At 41.8% G+C, this 16906-nt stretch overlaps 1 long non-coding RNA gene across 2 annotated transcripts; it reads left to right on the forward strand.

The window, feature by feature from the left end:
- Window positions 1-424: 424 nt before the first annotated feature.
- Window positions 425-15807, forward strand: LOC121485267. 2 transcript variants are annotated; one of them, XR_005986245.1, is made up of 5 exons: window positions 427-562; window positions 3476-3535; window positions 12292-12395; window positions 13970-14092; window positions 15694-15807. It is a non-coding gene; the product is annotated as an uncharacterized LOC121485267 (long non-coding RNA). The 2 variants fall into 2 exon arrangements; XR_005986246.1 differs by lacking the exon at window positions 3476-3535 and having other exon boundaries at window positions 425-562.
- Window positions 15808-16906: the final 1099 nt, after the last annotated feature.

Below are 16906 nucleotides of genomic sequence, written 5' to 3' on the forward strand. Positions count from 1 at the left end.
CAGATTGAATTGATAAGTATCTAAGTTGACCTTCTCAGAATAAACTCGGGTTGCTGGAGGAAACACAGGCCCTCCCTAGCAAAGGGGGTGCTAACTCTCTCTCACACTGTTCCTTCTCCTAGTACATGTGGGGCTTCCCCCTCATTTCCCAGGTTAGTGTCTATAATTGGAACCAGCTGTCTCTGCTTAGTCTCTTTGAGGACGGGGACTTTACGGAATATTCCCAAGGAGCTGTCAAAGCTCCCTTTGTTTTGGACAGATTCCCTGTCTTCCCTGGCCCGCCTGACATGGACTGCCTAATTCCACTTTGGTGGAAAAACAAATGAACACAAATGTGCATCTGCTCATCTGTTGGAGCTGACAGGCTTTAGGACCCAGAATGTTGTTGTTCTGCCTCTGGGCAGCACCCTGCCTCTTCTGCTTCCCCAACTCCTCTTCCTGTTTCTGTACAACCTTAAGTGTGGCCTGTGGACACTGCTCACTCCAGATTTCCCCACCATTTCTCCCGGTGGTACAAATGGACAGTGGGAAACAAATTGATTGACTTCTAAAGGGAATCCAGGTACAGTATAATTTACTATTTAAACTAATTTCAGGTTTTGGTTTAATTAAAATAAAAAGGTCTTTATCTTTTTAAAAGAATTTATTTATCTATTCATGAGAGAGAAAGAGAGAGGCAGAGGCAGACTCCCCTCTGATCAGGGAGCCCCCTGAGCCCCTCTGACCGGGACTCGATCCCAGGACCCTGGGATCTGACCCCGGAATCATGACCTGAGTGGAAAGCAGATACTCAACTAGTGAGCCACCCAGGTGCCCCTAAACATGTCTTTTTAAAAAAATTCTTTATTATTATTATTTTTAAAACATGTCTTAAACATGTCTTAAAGTTATCAACATTAGATGTGAAACTTGTGTTCTACCAAGATTTACTGAGTGTCCAATAAGATCATGATCCCTGTGGCAGTTGGTCAGTAAACAGATAACTTACAATGATGGTGAATTATCTGTGTCAAAGTTTTCATGGGTAATTGCTAAGACAGCTTTCAAAGTCTTTGGTGACCTGAAACTTAGAAGTTTTGCTCAGATGATAAATTGGGATTGAATTCATTAGATGGTCTAGGTTTTCTCCAAACAGGATAAAGGAGTAGAGCATTGATTACCAGATGTAGGCTTGTGCTTTTGACTTCTTACTGCAAAAATACCCACAAAACAACAAGAACAACAAAAAACCCCAAATATTTGAATCTGCTTGTAAACATAGCTTGCGCTTAAATGACTCAGAAATTTGCCCTCTAAAGAGTTTTGGTGTAACAGTTCATATTTGGTTGCTACTTAGTTTGTACTAAGAGTTAAAATTCTGCTAAGTGTAATGAAGACTTTCAGAAAGAAGGGAAACAACTCTGCATGTAGAAAAGTAGGAGATCCGTAAGCAAGATGTAAGGAATGGGAAAATATTTTTGTTAAGGTAAAAGAAGGTGATTTTTTCCTAAATAAGACAGGTTGTTTGAAAAGAAATGACTTGGACCGAAGCTGGATGTGAAGGAAAGTTGTGGAAGGTTTATGAAGGGAAATCTTAGGGAAAACATTTGATATGTGGTCAGGATGGACTAAGATTAAAATGAATGGATTCTAAAGGTACATCGGTAGAAGATTGAAATTATGCTTACTTTCTGTTCAAAAGACAAAGTTTTCTTAAATCGTTGGTCTCGTCTTTATAAAATGTAAAAAAAAAAAAAAAGTTGTTTTTTGTTTTTCCAGGAACCCAGTTTCTATTTTTTGTCTTTTCTGGTCTTTGATTACTTAGTTAAAGCTTCTCAGTATTAAAAGAGCTAAGTTTTGCTAACAATTGTCTGACCCTACATATTTGCCTTCGGAATCTTAAGGTCATTTTTGTCTAATAAATAATTAAGTTTTGGCTTTTTATAATGACCTATAATCCTACTTTGGCCCATGCTTTATAACTTTCTGAGGTTTTAAGATTTTATATATTTATTCATGAGACACACAAAGAGAGGCAGAGTCATAGAGAGAGGGACAGGCAGGCTCCATACTTGATTCTCAACCACTGATCACCCAGGTGCCCCATCTGAGGTTTTTAACAAACTTCTCCAAGATTTAAATGATAAATGAAGCAGTTTTGACCAATTAGGCTTGTTTATATGGTTATGTTAAGGTACGTGGGAAGCACCAACAAACAAATAATGATAAGCCCTAGGTTATATTGTCTGGGTAAATGTAATAACTATTGTTGAGGGCAGCCTGGGTGGCTCAGCGGTTTAGCACCGCCTTCAGCCTAGGGCCTGATCCTGGAGTCTTGGGATCGAGTCCCTCATCGGGCTCCCTTCATGGAGACTGCTTCTCCCTCAGCCCGTGTCTCTGCCTCTCTCTCTCTCTCTCTCTGTCTCTCATGAATTAAAAAAAACAAACTATTTTTCAGATGATATGCCACTCCTAAAGTTTTAATATGTTTTGGTAATAAGGTCATCACTTAATATTCTAATAATTAAAATGTTATATGTCTCAAGAATAACTAAATTTCCTTGCCAGCTATATTGTCACCTCCCATCAGCTCTTTAGCTGTGCCCATTTTTAAATCTTTTCATCATTCATAGTTTTCCTTATTCTCTTATAAAATGAGTTTCGTCTTCAAGAAGATTCATAAAAAAGACTTTTAGGACAAATACAGATGTTTTATATCTTTAATATTAAACTAAAATGGGTGAGAATTTCCACAACCAACTAAACGCTGCATTTAAACTGAACAAGAATTAGTAACATGGGACCAAATGAACAAAGAAAATGATTACAGTTTTGGAACTCTTGTTTAAAACATTGCTGATCCTCTGATGTTTGGTCTTTCAGATCAAAAAAACCTTTCTCTGAAGAAACTATGACTTTTACAGAAATGTAATAGTGTAACATTTGTAAACCAACAGAAGCATTTAACTTTTCTCTCTACCTGAACCCTCTGAAATTCAAAAGGTCTCAGTAAGTATTCTTTCTTCCATGGCATTATAGTCATTTGCGTAATTTCAATAAGAATCTATTCTCCTCCTAACAGGACACCATTGGAAACACTGGTTATTTTACCAAGGCTTTGACTAGAATGCCATATTTGAGAGACACCTGTATAGACTCAGATATGACCAAATAGCTTTAAGGACCTGAGGTTGACTTTATGAAACGTGGAGCCCTAAAGCACCTTGAAACTGTTGGCCTGATACCTCCCATATAAAGCTCCCAGCAGGGACGCCTGGGTGGCTCAGCAGTTGAGTGTCTGCCATCTGCTCAGGGCGTGATCCTGGGGTGCGGGGATTGAGTCTCACTCTGGGCTCCCTGCATGGAGCCTGCTTCTCTCTCTGCCTGTGTCTCTGCCTCTCTCTCTCTCTCTTTCTGACTATCATAAATAAATAAAAAAAAAATGGAGTTCCCAGCAGCCTCCACCATGTGAGTAAAGAATGTCACTTCCTGGCAGGTGCAGGAAACTCAGGATACTTTGGGGACCTGGTGAAGAGGAACCTACCCACATCTACAGGTATTGCAGGCATGTGTGATGGCAAGGACTTGGCTTGGCTTCCAGCTGTGAGTGGCTACTACAAGTTCCACCTAGAGATTCCTTATAAAAACTTTCAGCAAAGCAGATTTTAAAAGAGCTATATGGCCAGTTGCTATTCTTGCTGAGCTCATGTAAATAATTGAAACAAGTAGGTTAAAATTGGACTTGCTTTGCAAACAAATCAGTCTCAAGTTGGCTATCTCTAAAAAGTTGGGTTATTATAGGAGAAATTATGTTTCAGTAACCCACCTTTGTGGATGTTAAATCTTAGTTCAGATTGTCTTTAAAAGTGGTTTGCCAGGAGGGGCAAGATGGCGCAAGAGTAGGGTCCCCAAACCACCTGTCCTCACCAAATTACCTAGATAACCTTCAAATCATCCTTAAAATCTACGAATTCGGCCTGAGATTTAAAGAGAGAACAGCTGGAACGCTACAGTGAGAAGAGTTCACGCTTCTATCAAGGTAGGAAGACGGGGAAAAAAGAAATAAAGAAACAAAAGGCATCCAAGGGGGAGGGGCCCCGCGAGGAGCCGGGCTGAGGCCGGGGCGAGCGCCCCCAGGACAGGAGAGCCCCGTCCCGGAGAAGCAGGAGCTGCACCAACCTTCCCGGGTGGAAAGGGGCCTGCAGGGAGTTAGAGCAGGACCCAGGAGGGCAGGGATGCCCTCAGGCTTCCTGGGACACTAACAGACACCTGCGCGCCCAGGAGAGTGCGCCGAGCTCCCTAAGGGCTGCAGCGCGCGCACGCATTGACCCGGGAGCAGCTCGGAGGGGCTCGGGTGGCGGCTCTGCGGAGAGGCGGCTGCGCGGCCGGGAGCGCGAATCCAATAGCGCAGGACCCGGAGCACAGGGCGCCGGGACACAGCCCAGGATCCAGCCTTCCCCCGGGACAGGCAGAGGCCGGGAGGGCCCAGGACAGCAAGGACGCTCCTGCCCGGAGCTGAGCAGATCAGCGGCCCCGCCCCGGAGCCTCCAGGCCCTGCAGACGAAGAGCCCCGGAGTTACTGCGGGAGCTGACTCCAGGGCTCCAGAGCTGCCGCCGCCACTGCGGTTGTTCCTTGTGGGGCCTCACGGGTAAACAACCCCAACTGAGCCCTGCACCAGGCAGGGGGTGGAGCTGCTCCCCCAAGTGCTAACACCTGAAAATCAGCACAACAGGCCCCTCCCCCAGAAAACCAGCTAGAAGGACAAGTTCCAGGGGAAGTCAAGGGACTTAAAGTATACAGAAACAGAAGATACTCCCGTGTTTTTTTTTTCTTTTTGATTTCTGATTGCTTCCCCCATCCTTTTCCCCCCTTTCTTTCTTTTTCTCTTTTTCTTCTCTTTTTTCCTTTTTTCTTCCTTTTTCTTTTTTCTTTTTCTCTTTTATTTCCTTCTTTCTCTCCTCTTTTTTTCTCCTTTTCCCAATACAACTTGTTTTTGGCCACTCTGCACTGAGCAAAATCACTACAAGGAAAACCTCACCTCAAAAGAAAGAATCAGAAACAGTCCTCTCTCCCAGAGTTACAAAATCTGGATTACAATTCAATGTCAGAAAGCCAATTCAGAAGCACTATTATACAGCTACTGGTGGCTCTAGAAAAAGCATAAAGGACTCAAGAGACTTCATGACTGCAGAATTTAGATCCAATCAGGCAGAAATTAAAAATCAATTGAATGAAATGCAATCCAAACTAGAAGTCCTAACGACGAGGGTTAACGAGGTGGAAGAAAGAGTGAGTGACATAGAAGACAAGTTGATGGCAAAGAGGGAAACTGAGGAAAAAAGAGACAAACAATTAAAAGACCATGAAGACACATTAAGGGAAATAAACGACAGCCTGAGGAAGAAAAACCTACATTTAATTGGGGTTCCCGAGGGCGCTGAAAGGGACAGAGGGCCAGAATATGTATTTGAACAAATCATAGCTGAAAACTTTCCTAATCTGGGAAGGGAAACAGGCATTCAGATCCAGGAAATAGAGAGATCCCCCCCTAAAATCAATAAAAACCATTCAACACCTCAACATTTAATAGTGAAGCTTGCAAATTCCAAAGATAAAGAGAAGATCCTTAAAGCAGCAAGAGACAAGAAATCCCTGACTTTTATGGGGAGGAATATTAGGCTAACAGCAGACCTCTCCACAGAGACCTGGCAGGCCAGAAAGGGCTGGCAGGATATATTTAGGGTCCTAAATGAGAAGAACATGCAACCAAGAATACTTTATCCAGCAAGGCTCTCATTCAAAATGGAAGGAGAGATAAAGAGCTTCCAAGACAGGCAGGAACTGAAAGAATATGTGACCTCCAAACCAGCTCTACAAGAAATTTTAAGGGGGCCTCTTAAAATTCCCCTTTAAGAAGAAGTTCAGTGGAACAATCCACAAAAACAAGGACTGAATAGATGTCATGATGACACTAAACTCATATCTGTCAGTAGTAACTCTGAACGTGAACGGGCTTAATGACCCCATCAAAAGGTTCAGGGTTTCAGACTGGATAAAAAAGCATGACCCATCTATTTGCTGTCTACAAGAGACTCATTTTAGACAGAAGGACACCTATAACCTGAAAATAAAAGGTTGGAGAACCATTTACCATTCAAATGGTCCTCAAAAGAAAGCAGGGGTAGCCATCCTTATATCAGATAAACTAAAATTTACCCCGAAGACTGTAGTGAGAGATGAAGAGGGACACTATATCATACTTAAAGGATCTATCCAACAGGAGGACTTAACAATCCTCAATATATATGCCCTGAATGTGGGAGCTGCCAAATATTTAAACCAATTAATAACCAAAGTGAAGAAATACTTAGATAATAATACACTTATACTTGGTGACTTAAATCTAGCTCTTTCTACCCTCAATAGGTCTTCTAAGCCCAATATCTCCAAAGAAACGAGAGCTTTAAATGATACACTGGACCAGATGGATTTCACAGATATCTACAGAACTGTACATCCAAACTCAACTGAATACACATTCTTCTCAAGTGCACATGGAACTTTCTCCAGAATAGACCACATACTGGGTCACAAATAGGGTCTGAACCGATACCAAAAGATTGGGATCGTCCCCTGCATATTCTCAGACCATAATGCCTTGAAATTAGAACTAAATCACAACAAGAAGTTTGGAAGGACCTCAAACACGTGGAGGTTAAGGACCATCCTGATAAAAGATGAAAGGGTCAACCAGGAAATTAAGGAAGAATTAAAAAGATTCATGGAAACTAATCAGAATGAAGATACAACCGTTCCAAATCTTTGGGATGCAGCAAAAGCAGTGCTAAGGGGGAAATACATCGCAATACAAGCATCCATTCAAAAACTGGAAAGAACTCAAATACAAAAGCTAACCTTACACATAAAGGAGCTAGAGAAAAAACAGCAGATAGATCCTACACCCAGCAGAAGAAGAGAGTTAATTAAGATTCGAGCAGAACTCAACGAAATCGAGACCAGAAGAACTGTGGAACAGATCAACAAAACCAGGAGTTGGTTCTTTGGAGGAATTAATAAGATACATAAACCATTAGGCAGCCTTATTAAAAAGAAGAGAGAGAAGACTCAAATTAATAAAATCATGAATGAGAAAGGAGAGATCACTACCAACACCAAAGAAATACAAACGATTTTAAAAACATATTATGAACAGCTATACGCCAATAAATTAGGCAATATAGAAGAAATGGACGCATTCCTGAAAAGCCACAAACTACCAAAACTGGAACAGGAAGAAATAGAAAACCTGAACAGGCCAATAACCAGGGAGGAAATTGAAGCAGTCATCAAAAACCTCCCAAGACACAAGAGTCCAGGGCCAGATGGCTTCCCAGGGGAATTCTATCAAACATTTAAGGAAGAAACCATACCTATTCTACTAAAGCTGTTTGGAAAGATAGAAAGAGATGGAGTACTTCCAAACTCGTTCTATGAGGCCAGCATCACCTTAATTCCAAAACCAGACAAACACCCCACCAAAAAAGAGAATTACAGACCAATATCCCTGATGAACACAGATGCAAAAATTCTCAACAAGATACTAGCCAATAGAATCCAACAGTACATTAAGAAAATTATTCACCATGACCAAGTAGGATTTATCCCTGGGACACAAGGCTGGTTTAACACTCATAAAACAATCAATGTGATTCATCATATCAGCAAGAGAAAAACCAAGAACCATATGATCCTCTCATTAGATGCAGAGAAAGCATTTGACAAAATACAGCATCCATTCCTGATCAAAACTCTTCAGAGTGTAGGGAAAGAGGGAACATTCCTCAGCATCTTAAAAGCCATCTACGAAAAGCCCACAGCAAATATCATTCTCAATGGGGAAGCACTGGGAGCCTTTTCCCTAAGATCAGGAACAAGACAGGGATGTCCACTCTCACCACTGCTATTCAACATAGTACTGGAAGTTCTCGCCTCAGCAATCAGACAACAAAAAGACATTAAAGGCATTCAAATTGGCAAAGAAGAAGTCAAACTCTCCCTCTTCGCCGATGACATGATACTCTACGTAGAAAACCCAAAAGCCTCCACCCTAAGATTGCTAGAACTCATACAGCAATTTGGTAGCGTGGCAGAATACAAAATCAATGCCCAGAAATCAATGGCATTTCTATACACTAACAATGAGACTGAAGAAAGAGAAATTAAAGAGTCAATCCCATTTACAATTGCACCCAAAAGCATAAGATACCTAGGAATATACCTAACCAAAGAGGTAAAGGATCTATACCCTAAAAACTACAGAACACTTCTGAAAGAAACGGAGGAAGACACAAAGAGATGGAAAGATATTCCATGCTCATGGATTGGCAGAATTAATATTGTGAAAAAATCAGTGTTACCCAGGACAATTTACACGTTTAATGCAATCCCTATCAAAATACCATGGACTTTCTTCAGAGAGTTAGAACAAATATTTTAAGATTTGTGTGGAATCAGAAAAGACCCCGAATAGCCAGGGGAATTTTAAAAAAGAAAACCATATCTGGGGGCATCACAATGCCAGATTTCAGGTTGTACTACAAAGCTGTGATCATCAAGACAGTGTGGTACTGGCACAAAAACAGACACATAGGTCAATGTAACAGAATAGAGAACCCAGAAGTGGACCCTGAACTTTATGGTCAACTAATATTCGATAAATGAGGAAAGACTATCCATTGGAGAAAGACAGTCTCCTCAATAAATGGTGCTGGGAAAATTGGACATGCACATGCAGAAGAATGAAACTAGACCACTCTCTTACACCATACACAAAGATAAACTCAAAATGGATGAAAGATCTAAATGTGAGACATGAATCCATCAGATCCTAGAGGAGAACACAGGCAACAAACACCCTTTTTGAATTTGGCCACAGCAACTTCTTGCAAGATATATCTATGAAGGCAAGGGAAAGAAAAGCAAAAATGAACTATTGGGACTTCATCAAGATAAAAATCTTCTGCACAGCAAAACAGTCAACAAAACAAAAAGAAACCTACAGAATGGGAGAAGATATTTGCAAATGACGTATCAGATAAAGGGCTAGTTTCCAAGATCTATAAAGAACTTCTTAAACTCAACACCAAAGAAACAAACAATCCAATCATGAAATGGGCAAAAGACATGAAGAGAAATCTCACAGAGGAAGACATAGACATGGACATAATGCACATGAGAAAATTCTCCGCATCACTTGCCATCAGGGAAATACAAATCAAAACCGCAATGAGATACCACCTCACACCAGTGAGAATGGGGAAAATTAACAAGGCAGGAAACCACAAATGTTGGAGAGGATGCGGAGAAAAGGGAACCCTCTTACAGTGTTGGTGGGAATGTAAACTGGTGCAGCCACTCTGGAGAACTGTGTGGAGGTTCCTCAAAGAGTTAAAAATAGATCTGCCCTTCGACCCAGCAACTGCACTACTGGGGATTTACCCCAAAGATACAGATGCAATGAAACGCCGGGACACCTGCACCCCGATGTTTCTAGCAGCAATGTCCACAATAGCCAAACTGTGGAAGGAGCCTCGGTGTCCATCGAAAGATGAATGGATAAAGAAGATGTGGTTTATGTATACAATGGAATATTCCTCAGCCATTGGAAACAACAAATACCCACCATTTGCTTCAACGTGGATGGAACTGGAGGGTATTATGCTGAGTGAAGTAAGTCAATCGGAGAAGGACAGTGTATGTTCTCATTCATTTGGGGAAAATAAATAATAGTGAAAGGGAATATAAGGGAAGGGAGAAGAAATGTGTGGGAAATATCAGAAAGGGAGAGAGAACATAAAGACTCCTAAATCTGGGAAACGAACTAGGGGTGGTGGAAGAGGAGGCGCGGGGGGAGGGGGTGAATGGGTGACGGGCACTGAGGGGGGCACTTGACAGGATGAGCACTGGGTGTTATTCCGTATGTTGGTAAATTGAACACCAATAAAAAAATAATTTATTAAAAAAGAAGTGGTTTGCCTAAGCTACACAACTTGAGGTAAACTTCAGAGTAATTGACACAATAGCTTTGGAGGCCTCTTTGGTGGGACTCTGGGTTACCCTAAGACTACAACATAAAATAAGCAAAACAGTATGTTTACTCAGCAGGACTCTAAATGATACTTCCCAGGCACTAGCTGTACTTAACCAAAAATTAAGGGAAGGCAGAGAGGGACTTTCTGAAACCACCTTTGATTAGCCACTATTGATTATCTACAATTGCTACCTCCTCATTTAGGATTCAAGGAGTTTCCTCACCTGTGTTATTTTAACATTGCAGATAACTCTCACAAAGTGTCCCAATTGATAGGGAGGGGACATTCTTGAACAATTAAATAAGATCAAGATAACCACTGATCTATTTAATGGAATTGGTAATTGAGGATCTTATCTAAGAGATGTGATCACAATCTGGAGCTTGACATTCATTTTATGCTTGTTCTTTTTCATGTACTGATGCAAGTATCATCTGCTGCCATCATGACCTCCTGCTCCCCCCCACCCCGGAGCCATACCTCAGCCCCCCCTCCCCCCGCCTGGATAGATTCTAACTACCATAGGGCATGCTACCTCATTTCAATGGGCAGCAGCCAGAGCCATCCTGTCTCATACCCTAATGGCAGTTAGGATTACTAAACCAAGGGGGGGGAGAATGAGTAAGGAAAGGGTTAAGGTACAGGCAGGGAGAGATAGGGGGCCTCTGACTAGGCTCTGAAACTATTCCTGGCAGGCAGAAGCCCAAAGCCAGAGTGAACAGTAGATAAGGGAATGGAGCAGACCACCTGACCCCAGAAGGTTAGGGAGTAGGTTTCTTTGGTCGTTACAATATAATCATAAATGGCAGTTACATTGTAAATGACCACACCTCAAGAAGGAAGTCTCTATGAGCTTTATAGGTAGCCCTTGCTCAATCCAAGAGGGCACAAGAATCTCAAGGCCAGGAGCTTCCTGTCAAGTTTTCAATAAAAGACTGACCGTAAAAATCCTCAGTGGCAAGCCATTTGGGACCACTCTCACTCTAGAGAGCATTTTCTTTCTTTTCTGCTTTCATTTTCACTTAATAAACGTCCACTTTACTTCACCCTTTTGTGTCCACAAGATTCATTCTTGGGCTCCCTGAGATAAGACCTCTGCAATTCTGCAATTTTTCTAATGTAATGAAGCACGCCGTTATAAGATGATGAACTTAATCAATACGTGTTGTGTATATTCTGACATGCTCCCCGGGCCTGCCGCTCCCCATCTCTCTCCCTCTCCTCGGGCCTCCCTAGTCCTTGAGACACAGCAATGTTGAAATTGGGCTAATTAATACCCCAACAATGGCCTCTCAGTATTCAAGCAAAAGAAGAGTCAAATGCCTTATCAGTTTCAATGGAAGGCTACGAGTGATGATGCTTAATGGGGAAGGCAAGTTGAAAACTGACATAGGCCAAAAACCAAACTTCTTGTGCAAGTTAGCCAAGTTATGAATGCAATGGAAAGTTCTCGAAGGAAAGGAAAAGTGCTACTCCAATGAACACACAGATGACAAGAAAGCAAAGCAAACTTATAGCTGATGTGGAGAAAATTTAATGGTCTGGAAGGAGGAGCAAACCAGCCACAACATTCCCTGGAGCCAAAGCCTCACCCAGAGCAAGGTCCTGACTCTCCTTATTCTCTGAAGGCAGAGAGAGGTGTGGACGCTACAGAGGACACAGTCGAACCTCACAGAAGTTGGTCTGTGAGGTTTAAGACACAAAGCCATCTCCATACCTTATAAATTGCAAGGCGGTGTGGGCTAAGTGAAACTGTTCTTCTTTCCCATTTGGTATGTTTTTTTCTCCAGTAGTTTGTCCCACTGTGTTGCTGCAAATTCTTATGTGGATTCTAAATGCCTCCCAGAGCTGTTTCTGTTTCTGGGTAGCTGTGTAATTGTTGATTTTCATCAGTGGAATGGGGGCTGGGGTCTCCTCTACCGCCATCTTGGTGATCTCACTTCTCTGACCTAGGAGCTATCTCTATATCTAGGAGCTATTCTCTATCTTTTGTATTTGCACATAGAGGGTTAGATATGAAATAAAGCAGCATTTAAGGTTTATAATCTTTCTTGGTTTCTCTCCAAAGTGCCAGCATTGCTGGAAACAATTCTACTGATGTATTTCTTTTGAACTGGACAATGAACAATTTTGTATATCCCGGACAGATATAACACTAACTTGTATCTTCAGGTTTTTCCAACTTATTTGAATACAATTTCCTTCTTTTTCTGTTCTCAGTGTTAACAGAGGTGTAATGGAGAGACAAACACACTGGCTGTTAACATGGAAAGAGATACATTAAAGAAAGAGATGCACAGATGCACAAGATGCCATCTGACACGGTGAGAGTATATCTATTAAGCCTTTGAGGGCTCTTGATGGTTTTGATTCTTCTGTATCTCATTACTGTTCCATGAAATACTGAGTACTATGGCCTGCTTTCTTTCTTTCTTTCTTTCTTTCTTTCTTTCTTTCTTTCTTTCTTTCTTTCTTTCAAGATTTTATTTATTTATTCATGAGAGACATGAAGAGAGAGGCAGAGACATAGGCAGAGGGAGAAGCAGGCTCCCCGCAGGGAGCCCTCTTTTTTTTTTTTTTTTAGTGAAAAGCCTCAGCTTACATTTTTTTAAAAAAGATTTTTTTTTTTATGAGAGAGAGAGATAGCAGGAGCCAGGGTGAAGGGCAGAGGGAAATGAGAAGCAGACACCATGATGAGCAGGGAACCCAGTGAGGGGCTGGATCTCAGGACTTTGAGATCACAACCTGAGCTGAAGGCAGATACTTAACTGAGTACCCAGGCACTCCGCTGCTCACAGTTTTATTTATTCACTCTTCTCATCATACTTGGAGGGGAAAACCTGCCTAAAGGCACCAAGATGTATTACTTAGACTTCTTATCTCCATTGTCAGGTAATAACACCTTGCCTCTTACCACAATACCTTCAGACCTGACCACAAGCGACTCTGTGGGTGTTCCTCCAACTCTTTCCCGGATGCCATGGCCATGCTTTTGACCATCTGATGGCATGAGTCAAACTCACTAAGCTGTATCCATGAGTGCTTCAGCTGCTCCTCATCAGCTGCTTTCCAGAGGGTCACGTCTTATCTGTGACCAATTAATGCACATTTTTGCAGAGTCATAGAACTTGCAGTAATAAATCAGTTGGACCAAAGATTCAGCTACTATGGCATATGTAAAATCCCCACATGCTAGGGAATTTGGAGGATCACTGAAGTGAGTTATTTTCTTTGGGAGCCTAATGTTTTCTAGCTTGGGAACTAAGTAATATTACCCTTCTATAATTAATCATCATAAGGATTTGTGTCATATCCTTATTTAAAAGTTAGAAAACAGATATTTACCTCAGAGAGTGAAGCAACAATTTTGACATGAATGGAAGTTCTAAGAAATGGCAGTGCCAACCTGTGGATTCTTGTCTCTTTGGTGTCCAGAGTCAGGACAGACTCACCCTAAATAGATATTGCGTTTTGGGAAGTATAATTCATGCAGTGTCATGCAACTTTATAAAAGTTTCCTCCTTTTTTAGGGCCTCTGAAGGATAGCAGTAGAGTAAGGAACTTTCTACAACCACCATGTTACTGGTACACAATATTGTTATACAAGTTATATGCGAGTCTATAGTGAGTCTTCCCAGGTATTACGTATACATTGATGAACATGAAGGGTTAAGAATCAAATGTTGCATGACTCCTGAGGTGAGATCACTGTCTGCTGAGTGGAGAAGGAGAACAGTTAATACAGTGAAATAAGTGGATTTCAGGGTGGACATCAGAGATTGCATCTCTGAAGATGGAGTATCTGATTTGTTACTTCCACTACATCACAGTGAAGAGACCGTCCCACCATCAAGTTCCTCACACAGAATCCAATGACAACTCCCTTGTGTTTTCCCAGGCCGGGTGAGTGTACCTGTGATGCAAGCACAGTGGACCAGCCCTCAGAGAGCACCAAGCTGTCAGATGAAAGCCTGAAGTCCCCGCCCTCTTCTCAGGACACAGACTATGATGACATTAATATGTAAGGCATACTATATTTGGGAGTGGAGAGGGGGAGAAGATTTGGATCTTGTCCTTCTATCTCATAGAGATTCATGAAAAGCAAAGGCATTTAGATTATTTGCTTAAGTGCCCACATATTCTTTCTTTTTTGTCACTATAATTTTTTTTTAATTTTTATTTATTTATGATAGTCACACACACAGAGAGAGAGAGAGGCAGAGATACAGGCAGAGGGAGAAGCAGGCTCCATGCACCGGGAGCCTGACGTGGGATTCGATCCCGGGTCTCCAGGATCGCGCCCTGGGCCAAAGGCAGGCGCCAAACCGCTGCGCCACCCAGGGATCCCGTGTCACTATAATTTTTTATTTGAGATAGTTTAAGTCTCATGGGAAGTAGTAACAAATGTACAAAAGGAGCAAAAATGAACACTCAACCCAAATGATAATACCCTTTATAAAAATAGTCATTGTCAAAACCAGGAAGTTGACATCGACCCAGTACTATTAACTCAGATTACAAACTTTGTTTCAAGGCAATATTTGGCAGCCTGGAAAATATTGCTGAGAAGCACAAGAAATCTTCTGTCCTGCTTTATCTATCCACCCCTTCTCAACGCAATTTTTCCACATAGGGGACCATGGCTAGTAGTACTCCATGAACCACTTTATTTGGTTGAACCAATGCCACATACTCCAATGCCAGTCTCTGTTCAACTGGACTGTAGCAGATGATTCAGATCAGGGCTATCAAGAGAAATCTTGCCACAATAGGCATATTTCATATCCGGGGTGTCTAATATGGAAACCATTGGCTCTTTGTGGTGTTTGGCCACTTGAAATATGGCTAGTTCAAGTGAGGAACTGATTTTCTACCTTACTTACTTGAAATTTAAGGTTAAATAGGCACACGTGGCTAGTGGCTATCATATTAGACAGTGTAAGTCTTGGCCCAAAGACACTCCCTGCTCCTAACCCCATCTTGATCCCAGCCAGCCAAGGGAGACTAGAGCCCAGCTCTCCAATATGAAGAAGAAATCACCTAGTATAGGGCTTTCCTGTTCCATACCTGGATGAGGATCTCCTGTGGAAGAAAATAGGCCTGATATCCATCATCTCCTTCCCTCCTAGTATTCTCACATGTCCGTCACTGTGAGGAAGCAGGAGGTGGAAGAGGAGCATTAGTACTGCGTGGATTCTTACAGCACATACATAATCTCCACTGATGTCCTAGAATTTCAATAGATCACAATAGGGTCCCAATCTCTTGGGCACCAGTGATGGTTGAAGTCTGAATATAAGCTAGGAATCTTCTCTTCTTCCTAAGTACTCAATAAGGTCACTTAGGTCCACAGCCTAATGCGAAACAAAACCTTCCAGGAAATACTAAGTGTAGAGAATCAGCTGATTCTGCTTCCCGGATATGGAGAGAGCAATGTTGAGTGGGACACAGAGACAGAGTTAAATCCATTTTAATGAAGGGGGAGTCAAGGGCTTGAGAGAAGATTCCCCTAAAGACAAAGCATGGGGTCTAGGGCTTTTAACATAAAGTCATGTGGAGAGATTGTCCTGCCACCAGACCTCCATGCTATATTCATAACACAACTTTTGTTTTGTTTCCCAGACAGAATTTTTGTGTAACATTAAGCCGTATTGGTGATGAGATACCTCCGGAAGTGCTTTCTAAATATAAATTTTCAGAGAACCTAAGTCTGCTCCACACTGGTGTTGCACGGTCAGTTTCGTAAGGACTTGTATTCCAAGTAAGGGGAATGATTACTTGGGGAAAGGTGATGGTAGTATTGGATTCTGTTCCTGGATATCACAGGGGCACATGAGAATCAGGGAGGGTGGGGTAATTTACATGGGAATCGGGGAGAATGAATGAGCTTATCCAGTCTTACCAACAAATTCAGAAATTTCTGAATGAGGCAGGTACCTCTTCTTTCAGGAAGGTGTCTTTTTTTTTTTTTAAGATTTTATTTATTCATGAGAGACAGAGAGAGAGAGAGGGGGGCAGAGACACAGGAACAGGGAGAAGCAGACTCCATGCAGGGAGCCCGACATGGGACACGGACCCTGGCCTCCAGGATCACGCCCTGGGCCAAAGGCAGCGCTAAACCGCTGAGCCACACGGGCTGCCTTTTTTTTTTTTCCCTTTTGGAAGGTGTCTTGATAAACTATACACAAATAGGCAGTAACTGATGCAAAGACCACTGTGTCATTGGTTGAGTTGGGAACCAATGCAAGTAACCAACTAGGTGCTCTGGGAAACTGGCTTCTGAAGAGGCTGAAGGATGGAATGAAGTCCCTGACATGGTGTGCTGGAGAGTGTTCAACACCAGCCTCCCTAGGAGAGAGGGGAGAGCCTTTACTTACAGTATTTGCCAATTTCCATGGGGTGACTACTTCCATCATGGTGTATTTCAAAGTACGAAGATGATGTCCCTTAATACAGAGTTGGAAATAGTTGTGCAGTAGCCTGTTATTACAGAGTATTTTCACTACACAGATAACATAATTGTAGATAACTTCAAGAGGGCAGAGGTATAGAGGTGCCTGGCTGGCTCAGTCAGGGAAGCATGCAACTTTCGATCATGGCACCCTGAGTTCAAGCCCTGGTTGAGTGTGGAGATTAAAAAGAAAAAATATATATGCTTAAAAAAAAGCACCGAGTATAGTATGATGTAGTAAAATGATTACAAAGGAATGTTTCAGCATTTATTACCTTTGTCAGTGATATCGTCTATTTATTATTTATTTATTTATTTATTTATTTATTTATTTATTTATTTATTTAATTAAAAGATTTTATTTATTTATTCATGAGAGACACA

The sequence above is a fragment of the Vulpes lagopus genome, chromosome 2 (genome assembly GCF_018345385.1).
Source record: "Vulpes lagopus strain Blue_001 chromosome 2, ASM1834538v1, whole genome shotgun sequence".
Taxonomy (NCBI): domain Eukaryota; kingdom Metazoa; phylum Chordata; class Mammalia; order Carnivora; family Canidae; genus Vulpes; species Vulpes lagopus.